This window comes from Mytilus galloprovincialis, chromosome 12, assembly GCF_965363235.1.
Source record: "Mytilus galloprovincialis chromosome 12, xbMytGall1.hap1.1, whole genome shotgun sequence".
Lineage (NCBI taxonomy): Eukaryota > Metazoa > Mollusca > Bivalvia > Mytilida > Mytilidae > Mytilus > Mytilus galloprovincialis.
Genome location: NC_134849.1, coordinates 24617843 through 24635806, shown reverse-complemented (window position 1 = coordinate 24635806; position 17964 = coordinate 24617843). Strand labels below are relative to the sequence as shown.

Genomic DNA, 17964 nt, shown 5'->3' with positions numbered 1-17964 from the left:
CTGTTACCTTTGGATTGCTATTATTCGTTTGTTTCTCTGTCCTATATTTTCTCCCATTTATCTGTTTATTTATTGTAACCCTGTCTTGTAATGTTGCCATTAAAACGGGAGGTTTGGCATGCCACAAAACCAGGTTCAACTCACTATTTTTTCATAAAATGCCCTGTACCAAGTCAGGAAAATTGCCATTGTTACATTATAGTTCGTTTCTGTGTGTGTTACGTTCTAGTGTTGTGTCTCTATTGTGTCGTAGTTCTCTTATATTTAATACATTTGACTCAGTTTTAGTTTGTAACCTAGATTTGTTTTTTCCTCTATCGATTTATGAATTTTGAACAGCGGTATACTACTGTTGCCTTTATTTACGATAATTGGAACATATCTGTCGTCATCTATGAAACAGATATTCCCTAACGGTTTTTTTCAATTTTGTAAAAATTTCGAAAGGGTGAATTCAACTTCACCACTTAGACCTCTTTGTTCAGTAGTTAAATTTAATAAAAGATTTGTCAGACTTAATGGAGACAGAGAATCTGGTTTCTATAATGGAATATTTGCCAATGGAAGTCACAAAAGTAGGATTCAATAAATCGTCCTATAATTTTAGATTGAATGCCATAACAATGGAGCAGACCTTGTAGTTATTAACTCAAAGGAGGAAATGCTTTACATTAAGGAACAAGCGAAAGACAGGAATTCATGTAAGGATTTTCTATTACAGATCAACTATTGGCTGGTATGCAGGTATACTACAATACTAAAGCAACACTACAAAACGTTGAAAAAATGTAATCAAGGTGGTACCTAGCAGGTGACACCAAAAATTTGCTGTCGTTTAATTTCTTTGATTTTTTTAATGGTGAAACAATGATAGAACCTGCAAAATATCATAAATTCTTGGAATTCTAACCAAGGGTTTCCGCACATTTTTAGTTTAAAAAACCCCTTAAATCAAAGATATAACAATACATGGCTCTAAAATTGGTTAACTAATGGCTATTTTACTTTTGGGGGAGTAAAGAATTATAAAATTGCTTAACAATTAACATTATTTCGTTAGAGTTTCAGCTAATTAACCTGAAATTTTAGGCTTTTTTACAAGTTTTAGCCTAATCTTAAACTGAAAATAGAATATTGTCCAAGAAAATACCCCAAAATGAAATGGCTAAAGATCCATTTCTTTTAGAGAAATCAAAGATGTAGAAAAATTATGTCGTTTAATTTCCCTCAAAAAGTGCATATAATTCAAGGAAGACTAGGTAACACTGTTTAACAAAAGATTTAGCAATTTTTAACCAACCAAAACCGACAACCAGCAAACTTTGTCACCCCCCCCCCCCTTTTTTCCCTGAAAATGCCATTTTTAGTCTGTAAAAGTTCCTTTTTCTTAATAGCTCTGTATTTATATATAATTGTGACCAACTTATATGAATATTTACTTATTCCATTCTACCACTTCATAATTTCCATACTTACACCATATTCTGTACATCACGGGAAAGCGGGGCGGGCACTAAGGCACACATTGTCATCCCCCGAAAATACTGCCGGAGTTATCTCCCTGTAGTGTTATGTACCACCTTGAAGAATAATAGAAGTCCCGAGTTCACAGGAGACGAATCAACTTCAAAAACGTATGGCATGTTCTTGTATTGTTGACTCATTATTTTTGTCATGTATTGTGTACCATAGTTATGTACTAAACATCATGTATCAGAGTTACTCCCCTTAAGTCATTAAAGCATGTTGTATTCTTGACGTACTCCACAATTTTTGTTCGTGGGATACCAATTTTTGTCAGTTTCATAGGTACAAGTAAAACTCGAATCTCAATGTTTAACAAAGTACAAACTTTGTATTCGCTTGCATGCTAACTCTGGCAAAACCACGAAATCGAATATCCACGAAAATACCATTTATCCTAAATCCACAATAATTGGTATACACGCAAATAAATTATGTTGATTATGTCAAATTCTGTAATGTTATTTTTCATACGTTTCAATACATAAACAAGATAGGTATAACATCCATTTTCAGATTTTTGGCTGGGAGCCAATGACAGACTGAACGAGGGAATATTCGTATGGGGAGATTCTAATGAAACTTTGTCCGTATCTGATTGGCGGGTATACTTCCCAGATGGCGGAACAGTTGAAAATTGTATATATATAAGTAAAACTTTCTTGTTCAATTGGTTTGATATCAAATGTTCACACAGTATTCCCTTCATCTGTAAACAAGGGTAAGTTCAAATAATTAGTCATCTTGATTCACCATGAACTTTGTTACCAGTTGTACCCGTAGATCGGTAAAAAAATGATGTAGAATGATTTCCAATAAAAACAGCCACCAAACAGAGTCAAAATCACGCCGATTTCAGCAATGTTAGGTTATCGTTCGGCCTTCAACAATGAACAAAATCAAAAACGTGATGTCAGCTATGAATGCTCCTACATGACAACATGTAAAGAAATTCAAATTAAAAAAAAACTGCTCGATTTACTACAAAACAATATAAGAAAACAAATATGATATACAGTAATCAACGACAACCACTGAATTATAGGCTCTTGAATTGGAACAGGCACAAATAGATTATGCCGAGGTCAAACATGCTGGTAAACAATCAACCCTCCCCTAACCTGCGATAGTGGTGTATCAGTACTTCATCAGACACACTGTAAATATCTCTCGAAAATGTCTTGAACCATCAGGTTGACAAAAAGCACCAATACAACTAGAATAAAGTCAAAAGACACAAAGTGGCGTTCCGAGAATACTATAATTTACTAAAAGTTAGTCTAAAACCAGTAGCAACTACTAAAATGAGTACATCATGTTATCCCAATCTATATTAATAATCATTACGCATTCAACGGATTTAGTGTAAAAGACGTTTAAACAGTTTGAGAAAAGCACTTACTTGTAAAATGCCAAAATATTAGCACAACACATCGACGAGATGTATAGCAGTACATATTAAAATGCTTCAAAATTAAGACCAATATTATTACTGATTCAAACAGTACGCAAAGATCTTCAAATGAATTCATCATAGATACCAGGATTGAAATTTTATATTTACACCAGACGCGCGTTTCGTCTACAAAAGACTCATCAGTGACGCTCGAATAAAAAAATAATAAAAAGTCCAAATAAAGTACGAAGTTGAAGAGCATTGAGGACCAAAAAAGTTAAAGTTTTTCCAAATACAAGTTCATGTTCTTATTTCAAGAAGTTATATTAATATGTTCAAAATTTCAAATTTAAATTTGACTTGTTTATGTTGTCGGAAATAATTTTTCTAATGGCTCGTTCTGAATATATAGCACAGTGGTCTGAAAATAATCTAGTTAGTTTCAAAAAGACCTAATCAATTTGAAATGTGATTTTATATAATTTTATAGTGTTTTATTAATCTATTAAAAACAATTATGACTTTTAAGAGTAATTTAATTAACAGTACGTCCATTGGCATACATTGATCCTGTGTTATCTACGGTAAAAAAAGGGAGCTGATATTTGAAACAAAATGACAAACAATAGTCCATAACACATTACACAGTAAAAAAGACAGATTAAGACGAACCTTCCATAAACTAGAGTGAACTCAGGTGACATTGAAGGATCAGCAGCCCCTACTTCACTGGTTACACTCAACGTGTTATGCCTGTTAAGATACGCTATTATGTCAAGACAGTTGTATAAGCTTTTCATGTACACATATTCGTTTCTATACCGAGATTCTTGATGGCTGTTTGACATTGATAAGTTGCTAATTTAAACATTTTAACTAGAGACCTTTGACTGAATAGCAACGAGTTTTTACATAAAGTAAAACCTGGACTGAAATTTATGACATGAAATGATTCTATTGGGGGTAATTCATCTTCTCTCTTCCTTTCTTGTAAATATGAGTACTGTATCTTCTAAAACTATTCAGTGATATGAATGGGATGTATCTAATTATATCATTTTTTTAAATATCTCAAAGTTTGAATTGAAACAAAAGCAAAATGTGTAATAAAATCGGGTACTTAAATATGTTTATGAAAGAAACACTAAATACATTCCGATCGACAGAACAGCTGCAAAATGCAAACATACTACATCTCCGTATTTTATTTGTATGTGAATAAAGTAAGATTATTTTGAGATTTTGAGAAAAATTAACGATTCAATTCGCCGTTTCATCATGGATAATATTTTCAAAAGTGTACACCAAAACGTCCTGATTGGTTAAAAATGTCACAAACAATAGAAATTTAACCAATGACGTGACGTTATTTTCATTTTGGGGTACGAACAATGAAATTACCCATGATGCAATGTATCAATCAAAATATCAGAGCATAACTTTCCTATTGAACTGCAGAGTGATCATGATTTTACAGAAAGGTATGTGAGCAAAAAATATAATAAATAAAATCTGGAGTTGTTCGTGATGTTATCCTCACGAAGAAATTCTAAAACATAAATCTTGTAAAGAAGGATCTGCTTACCCATCGTGAGCACCTGAGATGACCCGAAGTTTTTGGTGGGATTCCCTGATTATTCGTGAGCACCTGAGATCACCCGAAGTTTTTGGTGGGATTCCCTGATTATTCGTGAGCACCTGAGATCACCCGAAGTTTTTGGTGGGATTCCCTGCTCAGTCTTTAGTTTTCTATGTTATGTTTTGTGTACTATTGTTTGTCTGTTTGTCTTATTCTTTTGAGCCATGGCGTTGTCGTGTATTTTCCACTTATTGGTTTGAATGTCCCTTTTGGAATCTTTCGCCTTTCATTTAAAAAAGCAAGATTTTTTGGTAAATATTTATTGTAAATATAAGACAATTCATGTGTTATATCTAAAGGAATAGTAAATATTAAAAAAAAAGCAAAAACAAAGCGAAAGAAACACGATGTCAAAAGAGAGTATCCTATGTGTGCATTTTATTAGACAAAAACGATATATGTTGGGTGATCCATAAATCATTCAATCAATAATTATTCATTTCTCAAAATTTGTTTTGCAGATTTAAATAGCAAACATTTCAAGAAGATATGATGATGGTAATAAATGATGAAGGCAGGCATTAAATCAATAAATGATTGATTTGATTGATTTTGTCAATTTTTGTGGACTTCCCCTTTTAAATATAGCTTGGAGATCGGTACTTTTACTTTTTTGAATAATAATTGTTTCTATACTTCAAACTATTTCCATGTTTTGATATTAATTTGATGTTCATATCTTTGAAATATAGTATATGATACATTTTTTCTGAATTGTCACTTGATCTTTCATTATGTTATGTATATAATAAATATTCAAATTTCTGTCGTATTCTTCTAATCTTAGGATGCCCTAGTTTAACATTTTTAATAATGTACGTGGTGTTTCGCACAATCATTACGTCAACATAAAGCAATAATTGTTGATCTGGTCTTGAACACCTATACTGTAATTGTATTTCTTTAGTTCGGTATTTAATGTCTTCTCCTGTTCAGAACATGTTCCCTATTCTATATTTCAATCTAGTCAAAAACGAAGAACCTAGTTCAGTGCTTGACAAATCAATAGGGTCATTGTGTTGATTATTCAATGTATTTCCATAATTATTTTGCTATTAAGTCAATAGCAACGACAGCATTTAATAAAACGCACTTAGTATCAAGTGTCTCCGTAGGGGGTAAAAAAAGGCATATACGGTTTGGAAAATAACAGTTTAAATAGGGTAGAGTAAAAGTGGTCTATCCTTGTGCACATATACTCCAGCGATGATAAAATAAGAACGATAATCATTTGATAAATGAAAATACAAGAACAAAATAAGGATGTCAACTCGAAGAAGCATAACTAATCGAGTACTCTTTGGCTTTAGTGAGTGATACTCGAGAACTCGTTTAGAAAATGTCTACAAAATGGAAACACAAAATAATGTCCATTTTGCGTTATGTGGATAGTTGTCTGATGGACGTATAATCCTCAACATAATTATTCAGGACTAAATAATAGTCACAGGAATTGCACACCATAATTGATAGCTCATTTACTACATATAATAATCATGCAAACAATATTCTAATCAATAATTTGATGAACACCTATTAAAAACTATTACAAAGTCAAACCAGATCAAACAATAGTAATTAGTAATCGTAAAGAAAACACATTGTTAAATCAACAAAGGGGTGATGATTAATCTTATCATTATCTCAGCGTAACCACAGGATGCAACGAATTATTCTTATTTAGAAAAAATATCTTGTCAGCTTTTTCTGGACAGAGCCGGTTTTTTTTTCATTTTGTTACGTAATAATCAGTCCTACAGACGACAATGTCTGCTCTGACTGCACAAAAGTGGATGATTGGCTAAGAAAAAAATGTGTAAGCATAGCACACCTCTTTTCAGAGGAATTGTTAGTGATAATTCAGCGCAAAGATTCGAAACATATTTCAATTTTGATTAATCAAAGATTGCTATTTAATTCCGACAGCCGCTATAAAAAATCAATTTTATTTAAGAAGGCGACATCAGTCTAACAGGATAATAATTAGTCGATTATCATCTTGGTATTCTCGTTTTTACCGAGCAATGCTCGTTGACATCCTTAAATATACACAGGATACCACGATCCACCAATTATTATCCAGTATAATTATAAAATTGTAATCATTAACGAATCAATCTATTTTGACAAGGTGTAAAAGTGTATTGCATCAGTAACAACAGACCTGCATGATGCATAACCATTTTCAGGTAATAGTAAGGCATAAATGATTAAGATGGTCGCGTACTTACCGTTTATATATACATAGATAACAATAATAAAAAGAAAGAAATTACTGAAATGATTCCTGACGACATGGATGGATTTAAAATAGGTGGTTTCATTATTTGAAACAGCGGCACTAAGTTTGTTTTTTATAATTGACATTCCGATGGCATTTGTGTTTACAGCCATTTTAGGATATATTGTAATTTTTCGTTTTATTAAATGGACATATAGAGTAAACGCGATGAAGTTAGAAAATTCTAACAACAGCGACGCCATTGATACCGGAAGTGGACATGGAATGAGGAGAAATGCTAAAACACTTGGAATTATTATTATTGTTACACTTATGGAGAGCATACCAAGATCAGTAATGTCATTTTACTCTGTATATACAGGTCCAGTAGAATCCACATTAACTGTTCTATTTTTGTGTAATGTTTGTTTAATCCTTAAGCCATTACTTGATCAATAAGCCGTCCGTAGTGTCAGTAGTTCAACCAGTCACACTTATATCTGAACAATATGCCACCCGTAGTTGCAGTCGTTTAACCAGTCACACACATTTCTGAACAAAAGGCCGTCCGTAATTTCAGTCGTTCAACCAATTAGTCGTGTATCAATTAGCAGTCTCGTTTCTACCGAGCAATATTCGATTACTCATTGGCATTCTTAATTATATACCTGCTGTAATGATAAACCAATTATAATTAAGAATAATAAGATAATACTACGAATCAATTTATTTTTGCCAGGTGTAAAAGTTAATTGCGTCAGCAACCTCATACCTGTATGATGAGTTACCATTGAATGTACCAGTAAGGCATAAATGACCAAGGAAGTGGCATACTTACTGTTTATATATTAAGATGACAATGATAAAAGATAGGAATTACTAAGATAATTCCTGACGATATGGATGCATTAAAACTTGGTGGCTTCGTTATATGTATGTTTTGCCTCATACTAAACATTGGATCGCTTATTGTTTTAGCAAGTTCGAAAAAGTTAAGAAAGTCTAAGTTTCAGAAACTAGTGCTATGCCAAAGTATCACAAACGTTATGTTTGTTTCAGAAGTACCGCTGCTTGGTTTAGTACAAGAAATAGTCAACAGACAGGATGAAAAAATATGTTTATGTTTGTTTCTACAACACTTAATTATTGCAACATTTCAATTTTCGACGTACCAGTGTTTTCTGATCTCTTTGGAACGGTTAATGGCAACATTTACCGAACCCCAAAAAATCTTGCTATTCCTAACATCAAATAAAGGGATGGCCTTCAGCATTGTTTTCCTGCAAATTGGAATAATTAGTCACTTTCTTTATACTATATCGACGGACTGTAAACAGTGCACAGTCGCAGAAACAGCGACACCAAGTTTGGTTTTTATAATTGACATTCCGATGGCATTTGTGTTTACAGTCATTATTTTAGGATATATTATTGTAATTATTCGTTTAATCAAACGGACAAGTAGAGTACACGCGATGAAGTTAGAAAATTCTAACAACAGCGACCCCATTGATACCGGAAGTGGACATGGAATGAGGAGAAATGTTAAAACACTTGGAATTGTTATCATCGTTACACTTATGGCGAGCATACCAAGATCAGTAATGTCATTTTACTCTGTATATACAGGTCCAGTAGAATCCACATTAACTGTTCTATTTTTGTGTAATGTTTGTTTAATCCTTAAGCCATTATTTGATCCAATAATTTACGTCTTTTGTGTGAAGGATTTCAGAATGAGAATACGATCTCTTTGCATCAAAGTATTCGGTCACCATTCATAAATGATCATTTAGCCGTACATCTGTTCCGTGGTTTATCCAATCACGAACAGCTGTGCGCTAATAATTGTCCATTATTTTCGTCGTTCAACCAATCAGACACAATTCGTAACCATTTACCGTCCGTAGTTTCAGTTGTTCAGTTAGTCACACACAATTCTGAACAATAGGCCGTCCGTAATTGCAGACGTTCAACCAGACAGACACTTTTCTGGCCCAAGAACTGTTCCATATTTTTCTTCATCCACGTTATACCGGACGAACCAGCAATTGTGGCTTACACTTTGTGAGCGAATTAAACATAAACCTTTTTTTGTATTTAGTGTCATTTATTGCAATTGTGATGTGTAATGATAGATCATAGCAACTTAAAGTCGGTAGACTGGTTATAATAATATAAATTTGATAAAAATTAAAAGTTCCTACTTTAAAAACGTTATAAATATGTATAAATAACTATATAGTGTCACAGCTTATTGTATGATGTTAAATTTTATTCAATTTTTTACATTATTTTCTTCACAGTTTATGTATACGTAGACGTGGAGTTGAAGAAACTACTAATCAACGACATAAAAACAATACTACTGTGGATTCATTATTATTCTTTTGATACCAATTTTCGTGGATTTCGTGGGTACAGATGTGCCACGAATCCAAATATTCAACGGATTTCCATTTTTATATTATGGTTTGTATTCAGACTGTGTCTAAAACACAAAACAAAACAACAATGAAAATGCAGACATTCATCAATCCACGAAAATTCTTACCCACGAAAATAAATGAATCAACAATATTCATAAAACTAATTAGCAGTATCATGATATATAATAAACATGTTCTAAGTCGTCAGGATTATAAAACATTAGTGAAAATAGGTAAGGCCAGTAGGGCCGATTTTAACAAAATCCTTTTATTTGTACTCACATCACAGCTTAATGTGTGTAAAAAGGTAAAGAACTTTGAGGTTCTTAATTTATTACAAAAGAGGGTTGAAAGATACCAAAGGGACAGTCAAACTCATAGATCGAAAACAACCAGTGTCATGGAACTTATTTCTACACAGAAAACTAAGGCCGTGTTCACATTGACCTAAACTCGGTGTTGTGTAAGTGTAAAAGAAAAAAAGGGACGAAAGATACCAAAGGGACAGTCAAACTCATAAATCTAAAACAAACTGACAACGCCATGGCTAAAAAGGAAAAAGACAAACAAACAACAGCACACACGACACAACATAGAAAACTAAAAAATAAACAACACGAACCCAACCAAAAAACTAGGGGTGATCTCAGGTGCTCCGGAAGGATAAGCAGAATCTGCTCCACATGCGGCACCCGTCGTGTTGCTTATGTGATAACAAATCCGGTAAATAGTCTAATTCGGTAACTCACACGTAAACTCAATCAAATTACGTTCCCATTGATAAACCTCAATGTTTACATGTAGTGTAAATCATGTTTTGTCTATATGCAGTCGATACTCGATTTAGGCCTTGTGTAGATTAAGTGTACACAAAAGTAGGCATTTGAAACATTAGTTTCACCGTGCGTATTTAAGGAAGAAACGATTTTTGAAATATTTGTCTAAACTTGATATATTTATTTGTTTTGTTTAGAATATTTTAACGTAGCTTATTTAAGCCCTTATCAAGACTCAAAGCAGCATCATTGCCGAACACATAATTCATTTGAAAATTAACGTCTTTCCGAATCGACTTGACTTACACAGGAATATTTGCCACTGGTTTTTACTTAAACAACGATTCACTCATAAATGCATTACTTAAAAAGTGTGAGGTAAATGTATTGTTTGTCTAGTATCTCGGATCCGTGAAATTACACTTAAAAAGTTAAAAAAAAAAACAATACCCCCTCCCTTTGCCAAATACTTCTAGGAGACAAAATACCATTTGAGCAAACAGAAAAGATAGAAATATAGTGATCCCTAATATATCAATCCTTCTTCTTCGTCTGTAAGCACGCTGTTGCAGCCTACGTTTTCTAATGCTTAATCGAGATATCTTTAGTATCTTTAAACTACTGCAAATCATCAAAATGGCTTTCATAAAGAAGCAACCACTTAACTTCAAAATTAGGGGGGTGTATTTTGTTTATTTATCTGAGTCAGAACTTGTTTTGCTCAAACGTTTTATTCCGTTTTTTTTCGATGCTGGTAATCAATTTTTTTTTCTTCAACATTTAACACTATATTGTATGGGGAAACTCTTGATTCAGAATATTTTTTTATTATCTGTAGAACCAGAATTGTTTCTTTATCCAATTTGGGTAGGGAATATTTCCACCCCCCTATTTAGAGTCAAATGGTCGTTCCCTTACTGCTAGAAAAGTTGTCCGAAAACGTTTCATTCGATTCTACGTAATGAACATTTAAATGACATAGAGTATACAAATGTGAACAAATCTTATGTACAGGTAATTAAACAAGGTGTAAAGAATGTGGACAAATTTAATGTGAAACCAATGTCCAGTACATTAAACTAACTGTAAACAAGTTTACTGTACATGGAGTTTGGTGTGAACACAACTTAGTCTTATGATAAATGCAATGTAGGTTTTCTATTGTGCGCATTAAAAACCACATATATATAGTTCTATACAAATAACTCTATTATTCTCAAAAATAAAGTTAAAAAAAACTACATGCTAAATTAATGTTTAACTTTTTTTTACATAGAATTGTAACTGGATTAGGTTCTGTCATATTATATACTAATCAACAAAGGTAACGATACACAAGTCTTTCATCATCATAAGATTTTACAATGTTTAATGAATAGGAAAAAGTAAAATCACAAAAATACTGAACTCAGAGGAAAATCAATTCGGAAAGTCCATAATCACATGGCAAAATCAAATAACAAAACGCATCAAAAACGAATGGACAAGAACTGTCATATTCCTGACTTGGTACAGGCATTTTCAAATGTAGAAAATAAATAGGAAAACAGTTCAATTATTCTATGAAAAAAAATAATTTGCAAAAATCTTATCTTTTTTTTATCACGTTTTAGCTTTAGACCAATAGTTTTGGTTTGGTACGAAAATAACACTCAGTCTGTAATTTTTAGACCAATTGCATAAGATATACTTATAGATTCAAAAGTTGATAAATGTTCATTAGAGATGAACCCCCATTATTACAGAAAACAAACTTGATTCCCGTACATTTTTACCAGCCCGTATTACTATTTATTAAAATCCTGATACAGAAACGTTATGATAAGAAGTTACTGGTACCATTCATTTAAAAAGTTGACATTTCTCCCTAATTGTTATTGTCAAACTATGTATTTTAAAAGTAATTCTAAACGGAATGTTTTGGATCTATATTGAGTTCTTATAAATTCTATATATAACTTTAGGACTATTTTCAATCTCGGTCTATTTCTGATATTTATTCTTACATACTTTTGATTTTTTAACCCTACATGCTAAAATTGCCTATGCAAATTTTAAAATTGTTTGCATGCACATTGAACGACAAATTTATGTGACGTAAAAAAATTTCTGACGTCAGACACACAAATCAATGAATGTGTTTGTAGATGGATGTTTTTGTGTTCTGTTAAATTGTTCCTTTTAAAATTGTTATACGATGATGACTGATGTACCCATATTTTGACTATTTTATTTATTGCGTCTGTTTAGTTAACGCATCAATGTAAATATAACCGAATTTGATGAGACTGTCATCAAAGTGAGAGGGTTAGCGCTATAAAACCAGGTTTAATCCATCATTTTCTACATTTGAAAATGCCTGTACCAAGTCAGGCATATGAAAGTTCTTGTCCATTCGTTTTTTATGCGTTTTGTTATTTGATTTTGCCATGTGATTATGGACTTTTCGAATTGATTTTCCTCTAAGTTCAGTATTTTTGTGATTTAACATTTGGCCTAGCGTCAACACTAGACTCACATATCAAGCCAGAGGGACATTATGGTTATCAAAGGTACCAGGCTTATAATTTAATACGCCAGAGGCGCGTCTTGTCTACATAAGACTCATCATTGACACTCAGATCAAAATAGTTATAAAGCCAAACAAGTACAAAGTTGAAGAGCGTTGAGGATTCAAAATTTCAAAAATGTATGCCAAAATACGGCTAAGGTAATATATTCCTGGGATAATAAAATCCTTAGTTTTTTTCGAAAAATTCAAAGTTTTGTTAACAGCAGATTTATAAAAATGACCATATAATTGATATTCATGCCAACAACGAAGTGCTGACTACTTTGCTGGTGATACCCTCGGGGACGTCGAAAAGTCCACCAGCAGTGGCATCGACCCAGTGGTGTAAATAGTTATCAAAGGTACCAGATTTAATAATTTAATAAAGTTTTATCCAGACTTTGACAGAACCACTAAATCAAATATCCACGAAAATGCAAAGTTTCTGCAATTAACCAAAATTGGTACCAACGACAATAAAAGAATCCACAGTTGTCTAAAACGAAGATCCTGGCTCAGCGCTTGAAAATAAATTTTCAAAAATTACGTACAAAAACGATATATGTGAATTATGTTACAGCATATATCGAAAAAGTGGTCATTGTACATGTGTTGAATATTCAATGTAATTCCATAATTATTTCACTAGAAAGTCAAAGGCAAACAACATAGAAGCATTTAATCAAATGTACAAAGCATCAAGTTTCTCCGAGGGATTGCCCGTTTTGGTAATGTGGGTTGTTTTCTGATGGACGTTAAATCCTCAACATAGTTTTCTAGGACTCTATAACAGTTACCGCCCGAAACTGTACAAAATAACGGAACAGGAGTACGGTTAATGGATCGTTTATGAATGTTGACCGAATACTTTGATGCAAAGAGATCGTATTCTCATTCTGAACTCCTTCACACAAAAAGATGTAAATTATTGGATCAAATATTAGCATAAGGATCAGAGAACCATTACACATAAATAGAACCGTTGATGTGGATTATACTGAACCTGTATATAAAGAGTAAAATGACATTACTGATCTCTGTATACTCGCCATAAGTGTAACAATGATGATAATATTAAGTGTTTTAGCATTTCCCCTCATTCAATGTTCACTTATGGTGTCAATGATGTCACTGTTGTTATAATTATATCGCATTTATTCTATTTGTCCGTTTAATTAAACGAAAAATTGCAATAATATATCCTAAAATAATGGATGTAGACAAAAAGGCCATCGAAATATCCATAGCATAAACAAAACTTGGTGTCGCTGTTTCTGCCACTGTACATTGTTTACATCCGGTCCATATAGTATAAGGAAAGTGGCAAATTATTCCAATTTGAATGACAACAATGCTCAAGGCCATCCCCTTGTTTGATGTTAGGAATAGCAAGATTGTTTTTGTTTCGGAAAATGTTGCCATTAGCCGTTCTAAACAGATCAGAAAACACTGGTACTTCGAACATTGAAATGTTGCTAAATCTAAGTGTTGTAGAAACAAACATAGACAACTTCGTTCTGTCTGTTAAATATTTCTGGTTCTAAACCAAGCAACGGTACTTCTGAAACAAGCATAACGTTAGTGATACTTTGGCATAACACAAGTTTCTAAAACTTAGACTTTCTTATTTTTTCTAAACTTGTTAAAATTATAATCGATCCAATGTTCAGTATGAGGCAAAACATACCAATAATGAAACCACTAAGTTTTAATTTATCTATATCGTCAGGTATTATTTAAGTAATTTCTATCTTTTATCATTGTCCTCTAAATATATAAACAGTAATTAGCCACTTCCCTGATCAATTATGCCTTACTGGTACCTTCAATTGTAATTCATCATACAGGTCTGATTTTGCTGAAGCAATTCACTTTTATCTTATTATTCTTAATCATAATTGGTTCATCATTACAGCAGGTATATAATTAAGAATGCCAATGAGTAATCGAATATTGCTCTAAAGAAACGAGACTGCTAATTATATCACGACTAATTGGTTTCTGGTTGGAATGATGTTGCTTTCTAATAGTAAAAATTATTTTTGAGAGCGCAAGTCGGAATTATATAACAATCTTTGATTAATCAGAAAAAGAATATGTCAAATCTTTGCGCTGAATTGTCACAATTCCTCCGAGTGGAGGTTTACTTTGTTTATTCGTTCGTCTTATCCATTCCGCCACCTTTCTACAATTAGAGCAGATATTATTGTCTGTATGATTGTTCGATATGTTACAAAATTGAAAACATGGCTCTGTCCAAAAAAAAAGCTGACAAGATATTGTTTCTTAATAAAACAAATTCGTTGCGTTCTGTGGCCAAACTAAAAAAATAATTGAATCATTCACCACTCTTTTGTTGATTTTCAAATGTGTTTGCTTTTGCGAATACTAAAATTCTGTTGCTTTATCTGGTTTGACTTTGTGATATCCAATAATTGTGCAATACACTACATATCTTATAAAAATAAACTTTACCATCTTAAGATTCAAATAGATATAAGAAGAAACAGTGTGAGTGCTGTTCAGACAACTCTCTATCCAACTCATAATAGATAAGAAATAAACCATTATAGGTCAAAGTACGGTCTTCAACACGCATTTTTTGTTACACCTTACAGGAAACTATAAAGGACCCCAACATTACTAGACTTAATGTAAAACATTGCAAAAAGGAAAACCAATAGTCCAATCTATAAAAAAAGCAAAACGAGAAACACCTATCAACCATAACATTATATGTTTACCACGTTCAATTAAATATAAAACAGACATTTAAATATTTATTACATTAATAACATAATGGAAGATTGAGTGATGATTCAAAATATATCATATACTATATTTTAAAAACATTTATCGCCAATTTTGTACTAATATGTATGTTTTTGTACGGTCAATGAAAACCGGATATCAAGGTTGGTTATTTGCCGTCAGGCCAAATATCGATTTCACGAAAACCCATATCATACCGCCGAATTTCACTTCCGATAGCCTGTCAATTGAAAAATATTAATAAGGTTGGCTTTTTGTCGTTGTGGCCAATATCGATATCAGCCCTCGAAAATCCATATCGTGCCTCCGAATAAGACATTCGGTAACCTGTCATTCAGAAACAGTTTTTTTGTTTATTCATTTTTGTTGTTGATTTTTGATGAAAATTTAAACAAAAATTTGATATATGCTTTTTTTCTCAAGCTTGAGAAATAGTGTGATCCATGAATTATTCCATGTCATTTTTCCATTTTGGCCCTTGTATAAAACATCGACCTATTATATATCAGGCCCTCAACTAAAGCCCTCCGGCTTGGTATGGGATTCTGTGGCTGATAACAGGGGCCAATATGGAAAAGACAATGTAATGATTTATAAATACATCAAATAGACTTTGAAGTATAGAAACAATGACTATTCAAAAAGGAAAAACAATTATATTATTTTCTTCGCCAGAGCTGTGTATGACGGGTTGAACGAATGAACTTACGGACGGCTTATTGTTCAGAAATGTGTGTGATTGATTGAACGACTGAAACTACGGTCGGCCTAATGTTCAGAAATGTGTGTGACCTGGTTGAACGACTGAAACTACGGACGGCCTATTGTTCAGAAATGTGTGTGACTGGTCAACGACTGAAACTATTGTTTAGAAATGTGTGTGAGTGGTTGAACGACTGAAACTACGGACGGCCTATTGTTCAGAATTGTGTCTGACTGATCGAACGTCTGAAACTATGGGCGGTTTATTTTTTGAAAATGTGTGTAACTGGTTAAAGGCTGAACTAAGGATGGTCTATTGTTCAGAAATGTATGTGATTGATTAATCGACTGAAATTATAGGGGGCCTATTAATCAGAAATGTGTTTTACTTATTAAACGATGGAATCTACGTGTGGCCTTTTTGTACAGAAATGTGCGTTACTAGTTGAACAACGAACACAATTGACGGGTAATGGTTCCGAATTGTGTCTGAATGGTCAAACGACGTAAATAATGAACAATTTTTAGCGCAAAGCTGTTCGTGGTTGGATGAACCACGGAACTGCAGTACGGCTAAATAATCATTTATGAATTGTGACCGAATATTTTGATGCAAAGAGATCGTATTCTCATTCTGAACTCCTTCACACAAAAGACGTAAATTATTGGATCAAATATTGGCTTTAGGATCAGACAAACATTGCAAATAAATAGAACCGTTGATGTGGATTCTACTGGACCTGTATATAAAGAGTAAAATGACATTACTGATCTTGGTATACTCGCCATAAGTGTAACAATGATAATAATTCCAAGTGTTTTAACATTTCTCCTCATTCCATGACCTTTTCCGGTGTCAATGACGTCACTTCTGTTAGAATTTTCTAACTTCATCGAATTTACTCTATTTGTCCGTTTAATTAAACGAAAAATTACAATTATATATCCTAAAATAATGGATGTAGACACAAAGACCATCGGAATATCCATAACATAAACAAAACTTGGTTTCGCTGTTTCTGCGACCGTACATTGTTTACATCCGGTCCATATAGTATAAGGAAAGTGGCAGATTATTCCAATTTGAATGACAACAATGCTGAAGGCCATCCCCTTATTTGACGTCAAGAATAACAAGATTGTTTTTGTTTCGGAAAATGTTGCCATAAGCCGTTCCAAACAAATCAGAAAACACTGGTACGTGGAAAATTGAAATGTTGCAAAACCTAAGTGTTGCAGAAACAAACATAAACACGCAACTTCGTTCTGTCTGTTTAATATTTCTTGTACAAAAACAAGCAATGGTACTTCTGAAACAAGCATAACGTTGGTGATACTTTGGTATAACACAAGTTTCTGAAACTTAGACTTTCTTAATTTTTCCGAACTTGCTAAAACTATAAGCGATCCAATATTCAGTATGAGGCAAAACATACATATAACGAAACCACTAAGTTTTAATTCATCCATATTGTCAGGAATTATTCCAGTAATTTCTATCTTTTATCATTGTCATCTAAATATATAAACAGTAAGTGTGCCACTTCCCTGATAATTTATGCCTTACTGGTACCTTCAATGGTAACTCATTCTACATGTCTGAAGTTGTTGACCACTTCCCTGATCAGTTATGCCTTCTAGTACCTTCAATGGTAACTCATTCTACAGGTTGAAGTTGCTGACCACTTCCCTGATCAGTTATGCCTTACTAGTATTTTCAATGATTCTCATCATACAGGTATGAGGTTGCTGACGCAATTCATTTTTACACCTTTCAAAAATAAATTGATTCGTAGGTTTATCTTATTATTCTTAATTATAATTGGATTACCATGACAGTATGTATATAATTAAGAATGCCAATGAGTAATCGAATATTGCTTGGTAGAAACGAGACTGCTAATTGATATACGACTAATTGGTTTCCAGTTCGAATGATGTTGATTTCTATTAG

The 17964-nt window shown here is 32.8% G+C and overlaps 1 long non-coding RNA gene across 1 annotated transcript; it reads left to right on the top strand.

Annotated features, from left to right (window-relative positions):
• The first annotated feature begins 606 nt into the window (after positions 1-606).
• On the top strand, positions 607-5116 carry LOC143054056 (uncharacterized). Its single transcript, XR_012971552.1, has 3 exons — positions 607-701; positions 2041-2245; positions 5021-5116. It is a non-coding gene; the product is annotated as an uncharacterized LOC143054056 (long non-coding RNA).
• Positions 5117-17964: the final 12848 nt, after the last annotated feature.